The sequence below is a fragment of the Mus caroli genome, unplaced genomic scaffold (genome assembly GCF_978045245.1).
Source record: "Mus caroli unplaced genomic scaffold, Mus_caroli_1 scaffold_4, whole genome shotgun sequence".
Classification (NCBI taxonomy): domain Eukaryota; kingdom Metazoa; phylum Chordata; class Mammalia; order Rodentia; family Muridae; genus Mus; species Mus caroli.
Genome location: NW_028227259.1, coordinates 80259422 through 80272397, shown reverse-complemented (window position 1 = coordinate 80272397; position 12976 = coordinate 80259422). Strand labels below are relative to the sequence as shown.

Sequence of the window (12976 nt, the reverse complement as noted above, 5' to 3'; positions counted from 1 at the left end):
AGGTGAGGAATCCACACTTTGTCTCCATGCAAGGGACGGAGTCCACACAAATGAACAGACCTCTGTTCATCAAGCTCTCCACAGCAACTTACAGGGATGAGCAGGTTAAGCAGAAGGAGTTATGGGGCAGTTTGGATGAGTGATGGCATTTACCCACAGTCCTCAGGACACAGAGCCAAATCCAAGAGAAAAATCATATAGGTTATTTAATGGGAATAATTCATTTGTCTTGTCTCCTAAGTACAACTCCACTCACTGAAACAGGGAGAACAGTGAATACCACTCTTACATAACTGCTCTGTACAAACGTCCAATCCTGGCAGCACCTTCCTACCCGTCTAAGTGTTTGTATTTGCTCATTCCTCTCTAGCGGATTCTAAAATCCAAATCGCTGCAGTAATTCATTTTTTATTGTTCTCTTGCTCGGCTCCAACACATGTACAGTAGTAGTGTTCACTCTTCAGGGGGATAATGGCATTTTTGGAGATTTTACTGTAGTCATTACTCTTGCTTTTTTATTAAGAGACTTGACTTTAATCTTCTGCTTTAGCTGTGTGGTTTATCTTATGAATATTAATATACAACCCAAAGGGATCTATCCGGTGAATATGAATTAGAGCGAGTTTTCATATTGAAGAAAGAGAAAGCCATTTTCTGGGATGCACATCTTTCTGGGGTGTATGAGCTCTAATTTAATCAGCATGGAGTCATCATGTTCGCCACCAGCACTCCAGGCCACAGAGTAATTGAAATGATTCAAGCTTGTTTAATAAAGTAATTTCAATTATAGCAAGAGTTGAGTCAGAAAATGTCAGCTGTGCAAAGTTTATGTTGCCTGGAATCTGCAATAGGGCACCAAATGTGCATATAGGAAGTGTCATTGTAGGAATGAGTTGTATGTTTTGAAGCTTTGAAATATCTTTGCTCACATCAGATGAGCTTCTTGTGAGTGATTTGTTAGTCAAGGAAGCCAAGTTTAATTTTTTTCCTGAAAATAGTGTGAAGAAATTCACTTGAAATCAAGAACCTGGGACTGGAAAGATAGAAAATCTGTATCTAGCCTCTTTTCTCTAACCATAACCAGACACTTCAACATGGTCTGCACCATGCCTGGGTACGTCGTAGAAGGCATCACTTATATCTGGAGCTACCAATAACTGAACACAGCACACGTCTTCTCCTTCATGCTGGAAAGGAAGTCTCACAAGTTGTCATTTTAAAATACGAAAGCATAATATGCATAAACGGACTTTCCCCAAATCACTAAAGATACAGCCCAGTGCCAGACATTTCAGGATGACTCTGACAGTCTTCCTAAATCCATGGATTCTTAGCGATTCTGCACCCACTCCCTTCTTTCCACAGCTGGTTTGTCCTTCTAGCCTACAATACACCTGGTACAATTTACACATTTAAAGTCCTGAGCAGTTCTACTGCCTCAAAAAAAATCTTTAATCAACAAATTATCCCTCTATGTTTCTCCTTTTGTTTGCCTTTCTCTTTGATTAAAACACATGTCTCTATACAGAGATAGCGGGCTCAGCACCACTCCAGCATCTAAAACAACCCTTTCCTGTAGCTGTTGAGAAGACAGACAAGAGCACCTTTTTTATGTGTAGCCCAGAAGCCTTATTATATCCTTTTTATTTCATTTTGCCTGCTTTCTTCCAAACAGCAATTCAACGTCCCTTTACCCGCGTTTAGTTCAGTTATGTTAATGCAGACAATGGCTTATTTTCAATATGAAATAATGAGAGTTCTGAACCCAACTTTGTAGACAGGAAACTTGAGGCTTAGAGAGGGAAGGTGGGATAGTTAGGGTCAGGCAATTGTTGAGTTTGAGAGAACTCAAGACTCTCAAATCTCTGCTTGCTGTATTCCACGCAAGATCACGAAACTCTGCCAGCAAGGGTGACTTACTTCTGAAAGTATGGACACCAAACTTCCCCCACTTAGCATTTCAGGGAGATGAGGAGTGGGAAATTAAAGGGTCAAATTCTCTTCTGGATGAAATACTTATGGCAATGGTATTCTTTGCTTAAATACTCTCATTTTTATATCATTTCAGAAGAAATCCTTCTGTATCAAGAGGATTCCCGATTGCTGAGATAATGATAGCAACTCCTCACTGAATAGCACTAGCTATTTCTATTCTTTTTATGGCTGTGGAAGGGAGAAGAGAGCTTTTTTAAAAACATGACATGAAAAGCTTCTAAAGGGTAATAGTTGATTCAGAATAGATGCAGACAAGCCGCAGAAACTGCGATGAAACTGCGAACAGATAAAGCACACACAAAAGTCTTTTCATGGAAAAATCTTTCCAAGAGAGAGATCGCAACAAAATTAAAGTGGGAAAGGAAAATGTGTCAATTCTGGTTCAGTCATCCTCCCATTCTATGACATTTGTAGACTGACACCTCGCCACTCCTCATAGGACAACTAGAGGAACAGGGGGCGGGAGGAAAGGACTCAGATAGAACCTTTTTGGGCTCATTGAGGGGTGTTAACCTCCCCCATCTTCTATCTTGCTTCTCAGAGTTAGTGAGAATTTTCAGAAGCCTGGCAGGTAGCCCTCCAGTTTTCCCACTGTAGGTGATATTGGGTCCCCTTAAAGCCTGTGTCATGTAATGCATAGCTTTTGCAGTGGCTTCTCAGTATGAGCCAGTGCTCTATCTGTTCTGTGTCACACACACCTTGAGTTAAAAATCACAGAGCAAGAGGACACACCATCCTTAACAGTGATGGGGAGTTTCTAACCACACCTGTGGAAGGGTATAAAACTAAGTCCTCTAATCTCCAGAACTTCTTTTGTTGCCATCCGAAGCCACGTTCTCCTGAGAATAACAATCACACTTTTCCAATACTCAAGTCCACCCATTCGCAGTAGAAAATTCCCAGCTTCTACTTTGGAGGGAATAATATTAATGATATGCAAAGAGTCTACTTTCTCCCGGCTTCCCTGTCACAACACATGAGACACACAGCCATGAAAACCTTGCCTGCATCCACAACACTACTGCAGCTCAGTGCTTTGGTGAACATTTGGTGAACAGGAAACAATGATTATCTGTTACTCCCTGTCCCTAGAAGCATTGCGGGCATGGTTGCTCTGTCACATGTGCATGAGGAGGTGGCAGAGAGGAGAGAGAGGCTCTGTGTTCTGACCTATGAATATCTGAACAATTAGTATCCTAGAATTCCCTTAAAACAACAAGCCTGGAATGACTACCAGTTGGCACCAAACAGGCACAAATGGCTCCTAGGACCTGGAGCAAGCAGGAGGAGGGAGACTAGAAAAACCGAGCCTGGGACTGAGCCTGAGACAGATAACCTTTGCATAGGGCCTCTTGGGCAGGCCAGGTAAGGAGCAAGCCCATGATGACCACCAGACCAGGGCCATGGGGCTTGGACAGGGAGCTACCCTGAGATGACCACAAGTTGCATACCAAGCAGGCCTGGGGGGAAAGACCATGATCAAGATAACTCCTGCCCAGCACTGTAATGCATGACTAGGGTATAGCACTCCCAGGACCACTCCAGAGATGACCCCAGACACTCAGAGACTCTGAACGTCACTAACAGAAACAAGTAACTGGTAGAGAATGGAAGAGAAGGAAAAGCAGAAGGTTGTGGACACAATGAAGAGAGAGGCAGAACTGGAGATTCGAGTGTAGAGAGGAACAAGAGCCTGAGGTAAGTAGCCAATGATGCCACCTGGAATCATAGTGTGGTCCTAGCCTGTAGTAGCAGGGGCCACATCTGAGTCCATGGACCTGCAGCAACACAAGTCTATTGCCATCAAAGGCCAGATGGACATCCCTGATCTGGGATGCTGCTCAGGGACATGTTGATATCTGAGAGCTGTGCAGAATTGGCCCCACCCTTCACCTGGGCATCATGGGAGTGCTGGCCCTAGGGACATGAAAGCAGGAGAGCTGACTCCACCCCTAGCCAGCTGCAGTACTAGGGAAAGCGGGATGCATGTTGTAGGTGTTACAGATAACCCAGCCCCAGAATATGTGAGCATGGGAGACCTGGCCCTAGTATTCTTCTCTCATGCAGCAACATGGACAAGAGAGAGATACCCTCCTCCCCATTCACTCCACACCACCTGCAGCAGGCAGGAGCCTGGCCCTGAGGTCATGAAAGCAGGAGAGCTGGCCCTGCCCCTCACCTGGGCAGCACAGTAAAGTTGACCCTGGATGTGGTGGTTGTGCATGAGTTAGCCTCAAGGGCATAAGTGTGAGAGAGCCAGTCCTGCCTCTTGTCTATTGGACAGTGGAATGAGAGAGAGAGAGAGAGAGAGAGAGAGAGAGAGAGAGAGAGAGAGAGAGAGAGAGAGACCCTCCTCCTACCCTCCCTTATACCTCACCATCCATGGCAAGCTGGAGAGCTGGCTGGCCCCAGGGTCATAAAAGTGGGAGAACTGGGCCATGTCCCTCACCAGCTGTAACACTCATGAGAGTGGGCCCTGTATCTCGACTGGGAATCAGGGTAGAGCTGGGAGTGGGAGGGTGTTGCTGGTGAGCCAGTCCCGAGGACATGAGAGTGGGAGAGCCAGCAGACTGACCAGCTCAGAGACCTCTCAGGCCCAGGTGGGAGTTTACCCACACCAACATCTACTCCATCAATGAGTTGCTGGAGCACACGAAGGGGCTTGTCCTACAGATCCAAAACCACAGGATCTGAATGATCCAGGGCAACAATGGGATATCCTGGAGGAGTCCCAGTGAGGTTCCAGTGTCAATAGAGCAACAAAAGCAGGAAGTCCCATATCAGACTCACAAGTCGTTGAAGTGAGCCTTTACAAGCAAAGAAATGTGGTCCAACACACTGAGACAGACCACAACCTCCCTAAAAGACTTTGCTTTTCTCTGTTGAAGGGAAAGTTGCAAGGGTGAAGGGCGGGGTATGAGGGGAGGGGGAGATGAGTGGGATTTAGATGTGTGATGGGAAACTCATAAAGAATCAACAAAAATTTTTTTAAAAAATCAATAAAGCCTGATTCAGAGAAATGGGAGCACGGGTGACCATGAAGCCACCCCTTTCTCAGTTTTAGGTTGACTTTGGATGGTTTACATTTCATTGACTTTCTCACTATCATTTATCTCTAAGTAACCATCAGCCATTTTCACTATTACGGTGACCATTCCATATACCGGTTTCTAGATGGTAGTGGTGTTGACTACTCTCCTAGCATGAAACTTGAGCTACTTTCTCAGTGTTGGGATATTTGTTTCCTTAAGACTAGGACAGTGCACTCTTTGGGGAGCAGTGGGTAAGAAACTATAAAGTTTTATGGATGTCAATGAGATTTAGAAGAACGTCACTATTGGATGCTGAGTGGCATGTCTACAAATGAGAATTTAAAGCAGAAATACAGCTCTGCTTATTTCTTAAGAGAACAAAGATGTGTGTGCTATGGATCTGATCTTGAGCATCTCCTAGAATCCCTTGTTAAAAAAAAAAAAGCTTTTAGCATCTGGGGTGGGTTATAAAATCTTTCAAAGTAGAATTTAGTGAGCTGTCTTTAGGTCATTACAGGTCTTGGAATGGCACAATAGAGTCCCACCCCCCTTCCCTTCCTCTTTGGCTTCCTTATGATGAAGTGACCATATTTGCTCCGTCAAATCCCCTATCACTTCTGCAGTCTGACCTACACACTCCCCCAACCAGAGGCCTAAAAACAATAGGTTTGCTTAATCATTGACCAGAAGGTCTATATCCACAAACTCAAACAAACCTCCTCTGTTTATAATTACCTCAGGTAATTGTCTTAGGGGTGAAAAGCTGATGGTTTGTTTGAGACTAGACCTTTGAAAGGCACACAGGGAATTCATCAGGCCATCAAAGCAAGACATCTTTCATCCCCCTCCCGCCCCCATGCTGTCTCCCATTGTCACTGCCCAACTCCTCCCAAATGAAGATGAGTATCCCACCTTAGCCAGAACACATGTTCTTAACATTGAAGTGTTTGTTCCTGTTCTGTTCTAGCTAACAATGCCTTACGTAAAAGCCAAAGGCCATACAATTTCACACAACAAAAGAATGATATCCCCATTCTGCAGACAGAGGGCCAGGCTACAGCTGGCAAGGCTTGCTTTAGGGATTCTACTGGCATAACACCCCGTGGATCTTCTGCCTGGTGCTTCAAAGCAGGGGTGCTTCTGGTGGTCTCCATCTGGCAGATGCAATTTGCACATTTATTAGACAGGGTGTAATTATTAGGCCCCTGTAGGTTCTGCTAAAGGCTTTCCCCCAGCATTTGTCACTTTAAGAACCGGGACCTTTTTAGAAATTGTTCCTTCTAATACAATCCACTCCAAAATCCACTAATTTCCTCTTTCCATTCATCTTCCAGAAATCCTATAGCCAAGACAAATGGGACTTAGTGTGGCACGCTTTCAGTGACACCACAATGCGTGGGACTATTTTAAGAATTCTATTCATCAATTCTCAATAAATATTATGATACCAGCACTTAGGCGTTCTAAAGTGACTTTCCTAAGCAGATCCCAAGCTCTTTAGAAACACAAAGGCATTAAACCCTCTAATTCCCTTGCAAAACAAGCTAAGAGGCAGGAACTAAAGTATGTTTCCTACAATGCGGCTGCATGGAAAGTCACTTAGAACTGGCCCATTTGGCAAAGAGAAGGGAAATGTGGAGGGGAATTAAGGTGACAGTGGTCTCAAGCACTATCTTTGTCTTCTACAGTCATCAGAGAAGAGGAGGAGCAGGGGGACTGTGCTTGCTTGTTCTTTGTTTCTTTAAAACATATTATTCAGTGCTTATGGGTGTGGTATTCTAGATTAAACTTTGGCGAGATAATAAAGAAAAGGTGTGTGTGTGTGTGTGTGTGTGTGTGTGTGTGTGTGTGTGTGTGTGTGTAAAACATATAGCCCAGAAGACCAAGAATATCTGTCTTAAAAGCAATAATGAACTGGCTGGAGAAATGGCTCAGTGGTTAAGATCACTGACTGTTCTTCCAGAAGTCCTGGGTTCAGTTCCCAGCAACCACAAATCATCTACAATGACATCTGATGCCCATTTCTGGCATGCAGCCATACGTGCAGATAGAGCACTCAAATATATAAATAAATATTTTTATTAGATATTTTCTTTATTTACATTTCAACTGTTATCCCCTTTCCCAGTTTCCTTTTCTTCCTGAAACACCCTATCACATCCTCCCACCCCCTGCTTCTATGAGGGTGTTCCTCCACCCACCCACACACTCCCACCTCCTTGCCTTCGATTGCCTTACACTGGGGCATCTATCTAGCACTCATAGGACCAAGGACCTCTCCTTCCATTGATGCATGACAAGGTCATCCTCTGCTACATATGCAGCTGGAGCCATGTGTACTCCTTTGTTGATGGCTTAGTCCCTGGGAGTTCTGGGGAATCTGTTTGGTTGATATTGTTGTTCTTCCTGTGGGGTTGCAAACCCCTTCAACCCCTTCAGTCCCTAAAAAAACATTAAATTCTGTGTAATTTAAATAGCAAAAGTAATATGGAGAGAGCATATGTGGGGGTGTTAGTAGGTAACTTTCTATTGTTGAGACAAAACTACACAGCTCTCACCTCAAAGGGAATAAGAGAGTTTATTCTGGAACCAAGCTGGAGTGACCATGACCTGGGAAACATGTTGCTGGCTTACCCCAGGTTTCACAATCCCCCATGGAAGCAATTTCATGGCGCTTTATAGCAACAGAGTAAAGAAAGTCATAAATCAAGTCAAGTTTAAAGTTCATTGGTGGGTACATCAGAGAGGCAACTAAAGCAAGATGGCGGAATCAACCCTATGAACCTTGGAGGCTGTCTGCTAACATCGTTAGCTCTGGGTTGGTGGAAGCTAGTGGTCTGCTAAGCTAATAGATTCCAAAAATTGTTTTTTACCAATTAGTCACAGGATACTAGTTCTGGCACAGAGAGGGGAAGGAATGACTATTAGGGAGCAAAACTATCCTAAGGTTAGGTAATTAGGCTCTGGCTCTGCAACATTCCAACCTCTCTGTATTGCTGCTGTTCTGATCAGTAAGTCTTCGCAGACACAGTTTCTTTCCAGGAATTCTGATTTACAGTATTTGAACTTGGAAGGATACAAAGACACAATGCCTGACGTGGAAGGCGGGGCAGATGTTGACAGCACAGAGAGCATTCTCTGTTTGGAGAAAATGGTACCCTGGCTGATGTTGATGAATGTGTCGCAACACACACTCATGGCTTCCCTGATGACAGACTGAAAGATCTATGTGTGCGCCAGAAGATAATGGCCCTTCTTGCGTCTTCTGCTTTTTCAAAGTGTAGTGTTGCAGCAGCTTACCCAGTAAATCACGGAAAGGTAACTCGGTGCAAAGATGACTGTCCTTGGAGTCTCTGTTTCTGTTACTCAGTCAGTCTCCTTCAAAACAGAGGAGGAAAATGGGCCAGGCCTGCCTGGGAAGCCAAGGGTTTCCCCCCAAACTCACAGATAGTAAAACGTCAAGTCCAGACTCCAGATACTAACCACACTGAACTCTTCCCACCGAAAACCCCCGGTTCCATGGACACTCTATTCCCAGCTGCATACTTGTAACCGCAGAGGCAGGAATGAAGATATTTTAAAGAGACCCATGTACCCCTCTGTTTGGCTGCTAGAAGTCTCATGCTGAGAGAAGGAAAAGCATGGGGCTCTGGTGCCAGAGAGAGGCTCCTGAAAAGAGATTTCACCAGTGCAACAACTTGTCAAGAAACCTTGGTGAAGAAATGAGAACTTTGGCAGTGACCATAGGCAGACACACACCACAGCCCTGCCTGTTTACCTGGACACATTCCTCTATATACACATACTTCTCTGTTGAGCCCTAGACCTCGTATTATGACCCTGGAAGACTAACAGGGGGATCAGGGGACCTCTTTGTTTCTCTTTCCATTGTGGACACAACAGCATAAATCTCTTTTCTCTGCTTTCCATGGCTGCTTTGTCTCTTTAATTGGATGATGGAGGATGCGTGGCTAAGACTGGCTTCTTGAGCTGCCAGGGCACCCAGCTCTGACCCTAACAACTGTGGTAGCAGCCCCACAACTTAACGATACGTGTAACTGACTTCACTCAGTTTTGAGGTCAGTGTCTCAGAAGAGATTCTGATACAGAGGAGATAGATCCCCAAATCGCCGTGGCTTAAAGCAACAGGTGTTTATTTTTTCAGTCTTTCAAAGTCTGAAGCTGAAGACAAGACTTTGGGCTCTCCTCCGTCCGGTGAGTCAATACCTCAGACTACATGTTGTGACATTATCATTTATTTCGGTGTTTCTGAGGTTGCCAGATCCAAGTGAGAGAGAGAGAGAGTGGGAGTTACACAACCTCCCAGCTATCAAAGCCAGATTGCATGTCCTCAGTCTGTTACCCAGAACAAGGCAACTGCAGTGGGGGCTGGAAAAGGCAGCCTGTGCAAGCAGTGGATGGTCTAAAGACTGTATCTTTTTCCTTTTTTTTCCTTTCTCTTTTGCAGAACTATTATAGTTTATTACACAATACACATACTCAACAAAGAAATATTCAACCAATGAATGAAAGAAGAATCCAGTATGTTCAAGATATTGAACAGGAGATACAAAGATACAAGGAATAACCGCATCTGCTGGACCACAACTATAATCCCAGCATTTGAGGGGCTGAGGCAGGAGGTTTGCAAGCGTCCACCTTGGACTACATATGAGACCCTTTCCACATTAAATGTGTGTGTGTGTGTGTGTGTGTGTGTGTGTGTGTGTGTGTGTGTGTGTGTGTTGATTCCAGTGTTTCAGGAGTCAGAAGCCTAATTAAGCAGTTAAACACAAATGTGAACTCAAACAAAATAAAGTTGGTCAGACATAACAGCATAGATGGAAGAATAAGTAAATGAGACAAAGGCATAGGTAAGTCATCGTCTCAGAGGATTCAGGACCCCAGTCCTCTATCTATGTCCTGAAGTCAGCGCTCTGCAAGGATTTGGAAGCTATTAGCCTAAGGTCTAGTTTTAGTCTCACGAAAAGTGAAAGAAAGCCCTCACATGCAAAGGAAGGGAACATCATTCCAGGAGTTTGGGGCCTCGAGCCATGAGAGTCATGGATAGGGAGTGTTCTGATGGATTCCTTTCTGCAGAAGAGCAAGCTGGGACCAGAGCTGCACATTTTCTGCTGCATACATAAGCACAACGGGCTCCTATAAAGGTGTCTGACCTGTCCACCACTGGTACATCTCCAGGCTCCTGTATGCGACAGCCATAAGGAGCCACTCACTGCCAAGGGACAGCAGAGGTCACTCCTTGTAGACATTCTATGGAACTGTAATATATGAACCAGTAGAAAGGTATTCATTTTCTGGCCACATGCTGGCCTTTTCCTTTTTCTTTTACAAGATATTATTAACCTTAAATACAAAAAATTAAGAAGCAACCATAATGTTTTATAGCAACGGTTTGGCTTAATCTCAAGTTCAAAGGTTTTCAGGTATGAGATGTGTAAACTGCTGCTTTTCTGAAAATCAATTTAAGCAATGTAAACGAGGGTGCTTTTAGATACTCTTATGTTGTGACAACTAACTGTCGTTGTAAAAATCAGTCTTCGGTTAATGCTGACAAAGATTTCATCATCAGGATACTCATGTGGTCTTACTTATTGGGAAGAAAGACTGGCAGCCTAAATTTCCAGTTCTAGAGAAATGACTAAACAAATTAAGTTGTATCCATACTTGGGAATAATATATACCCACCAAAACATATAATCCCAAAAGTGGCTGGCATTACCTATTTTCAAGAAATAATTAAGTAGTTCTCTTTCTCTACCTTTAGAAAAAACTTCTACAAATATGTAAATAAAATTTTCACATTTAACATCATTTCTTCCAGCCTTATAACATCAAATATTGGTAAACCTGGATATCTATCAAACAAAAAAATTATAAAGTGCTAAAAAAAAAGTCCAAGTTTTACTAAACTACATCTTGAAAATGTTAACTATTCAGCAAGTTAAAAGGGAATAATCTGGATTTTGTTGGAAGAGTGGCTTTCTCCTTTAGTTTTATACATCTATGTGTTTTAATGTTTTATCATTAGCGTGGCAACTCAGCTTAAATTTTAAATTATCATTTAAAACAAATAGTAGAAAGGCAAAAAGAAATGGATAGGATAACTTTTAATTTGGCCTAGAAAATGATCATATGAGACTGCTAAATTGGAAGGACTTACAATAAACTATAATGTGCACAGTGTTACAGAAATGGTGTGAAACCTATCGGGGGTGCAGAAGCCGGAGAGATAAACATGTCAAACTGCCAACCGTGTTTCTCCTTTCCGTAGCAGAGCTATTTGTGGGAGAGTTATGGAGGCAAAACTCTGCTCACTTATAATTTTTACATCCTTTTTTTTTCTCCAAGGCAAGTATTACATGTGTAATCAAGAAATAGGAGGAAGCTTTAACAATTAGAAACGAGCATTTAAACAAGAAAAGCATGCCCAAGAGAGAAACTATCAGGGCTGGGCTAGGGCTGGGCTGGGGCTGGGCTGGGGCTGGGCTGGGCTGGGCTGGGCTGGGCTGAAGCTGGGCTGGGCTTAAGTCTCCCAGAGATCCATGCAGTCAAGGCTTGGTCCCCAGATCACAGTGCTGTGAAGAGGAAGCAGACAGAGTCTTAGAGATAGTGGCTTTCAACCTAACTATGCTGAGACGGTTTAATACAGGTTCCTCATGTTGTGGTGGCCCCAACCATAAAATAAGTTCCATTGCTACTTCACAACTGTAATTTTGCTACTGTCATAAGTCGTAACGTAAGTATCTGATATGTGGGGTATCTGATATGGGACCCCTGTGAAATAGTCACTCAATGTTCCCAAAGGGGTCATAACTCACAGGTTAAGGACATGTTAGACCCTAGTGGGGGGAGTTTGGGTTATGGGAGAGTCCTTTATAGGAGCTTGTGGGATACTGGCCTCTTCCTCTCCCTCCCATCATGGCTTCTCATCTAGGGGATGATGGGTCTTGCTTTACATCCGGCTCCCCTCCCACTGTGATTTACCACTTCACCACAGGCTCCAAAGCAGGAGAACCAACCAGTGCTGGACAGCAACTCCCACCCTGTGGACCCACTTAAAACTCTTTTCTAAGTAGACTATCTCAGACTTTGGTTATGGTAATGGAAAGCCCACTATTGTCATCAAGATAACATTATTTTCCTATTGATGCTCTTTTTAAAAAAATTATTGAGCATTAAGATGACTTCCAGAGTAAAAGCACTTGCTTCCAAGCCTGACAGCCTGAGCTCAATCCCAAAGATCCACATAGTGGAAAAAGAAAATCAGCTCCCATAAGTGGTCTTGTGACTTCCAAATATATGTGGCATGCGTGAGAGGCACACACAACTTGCCACATGCACACACACACACACACACACACATGCACACAAATGTATTTTAACGTTTTTAAAAAGAAAATACTGTTGTTCCTCCTATATGGTTGCAGACCCGCTTGTGTTTCTGGCTGCATATGTAGCAGAAGATGGCCTAGTCAGCCATCACTGGGTCTTGCAAACTTTATATGCCCCAGTACAGGGGAACGCCAGGACCATGAAGCAGGAGTGGGGGGAGCAGGGCAAGGGGAGGGTATAGGGGACTTTCGGAATAGCATTTGAAATGTAAATGAAGAAAATATCTAATAAAAATTTGTTTAAAAAAAAGAAAGAAAATCCTGCATGGTTTTATATTTTTAGTTCCTTTCACTACACACTCATCTTATTTTCATTTGAATAAAGAAGGCCGCTTGCTTCTTGCAGTCAATTGGTGCAGCTAGAATGTGAAATTTCTTTTTCATTTTCCTATAGCCCCCTTCTAATGCTTTGAAACATAGCTATGTACTGTCTCGTTGTAGGTTCATATTGCCCTCTCCTGGGTCAGGCTCATGCAAATGGAGTGAAGCCTGGCAGAAGTGATCCTGTGTGACCTCTGAGATTCGATCATGAAA

The 12976-nt window shown here is 43.6% G+C and overlaps 1 pseudogene; it reads left to right on the top strand.

Annotated features, from left to right (window-relative positions):
• The first annotated feature begins 3076 nt into the window (after positions 1 to 3076).
• On the top strand, positions 3077 to 3199 carry LOC115031219 (small nucleolar RNA SNORA17; annotated as a pseudogene).
• Positions 3200 to 12976: the final 9777 nt, after the last annotated feature.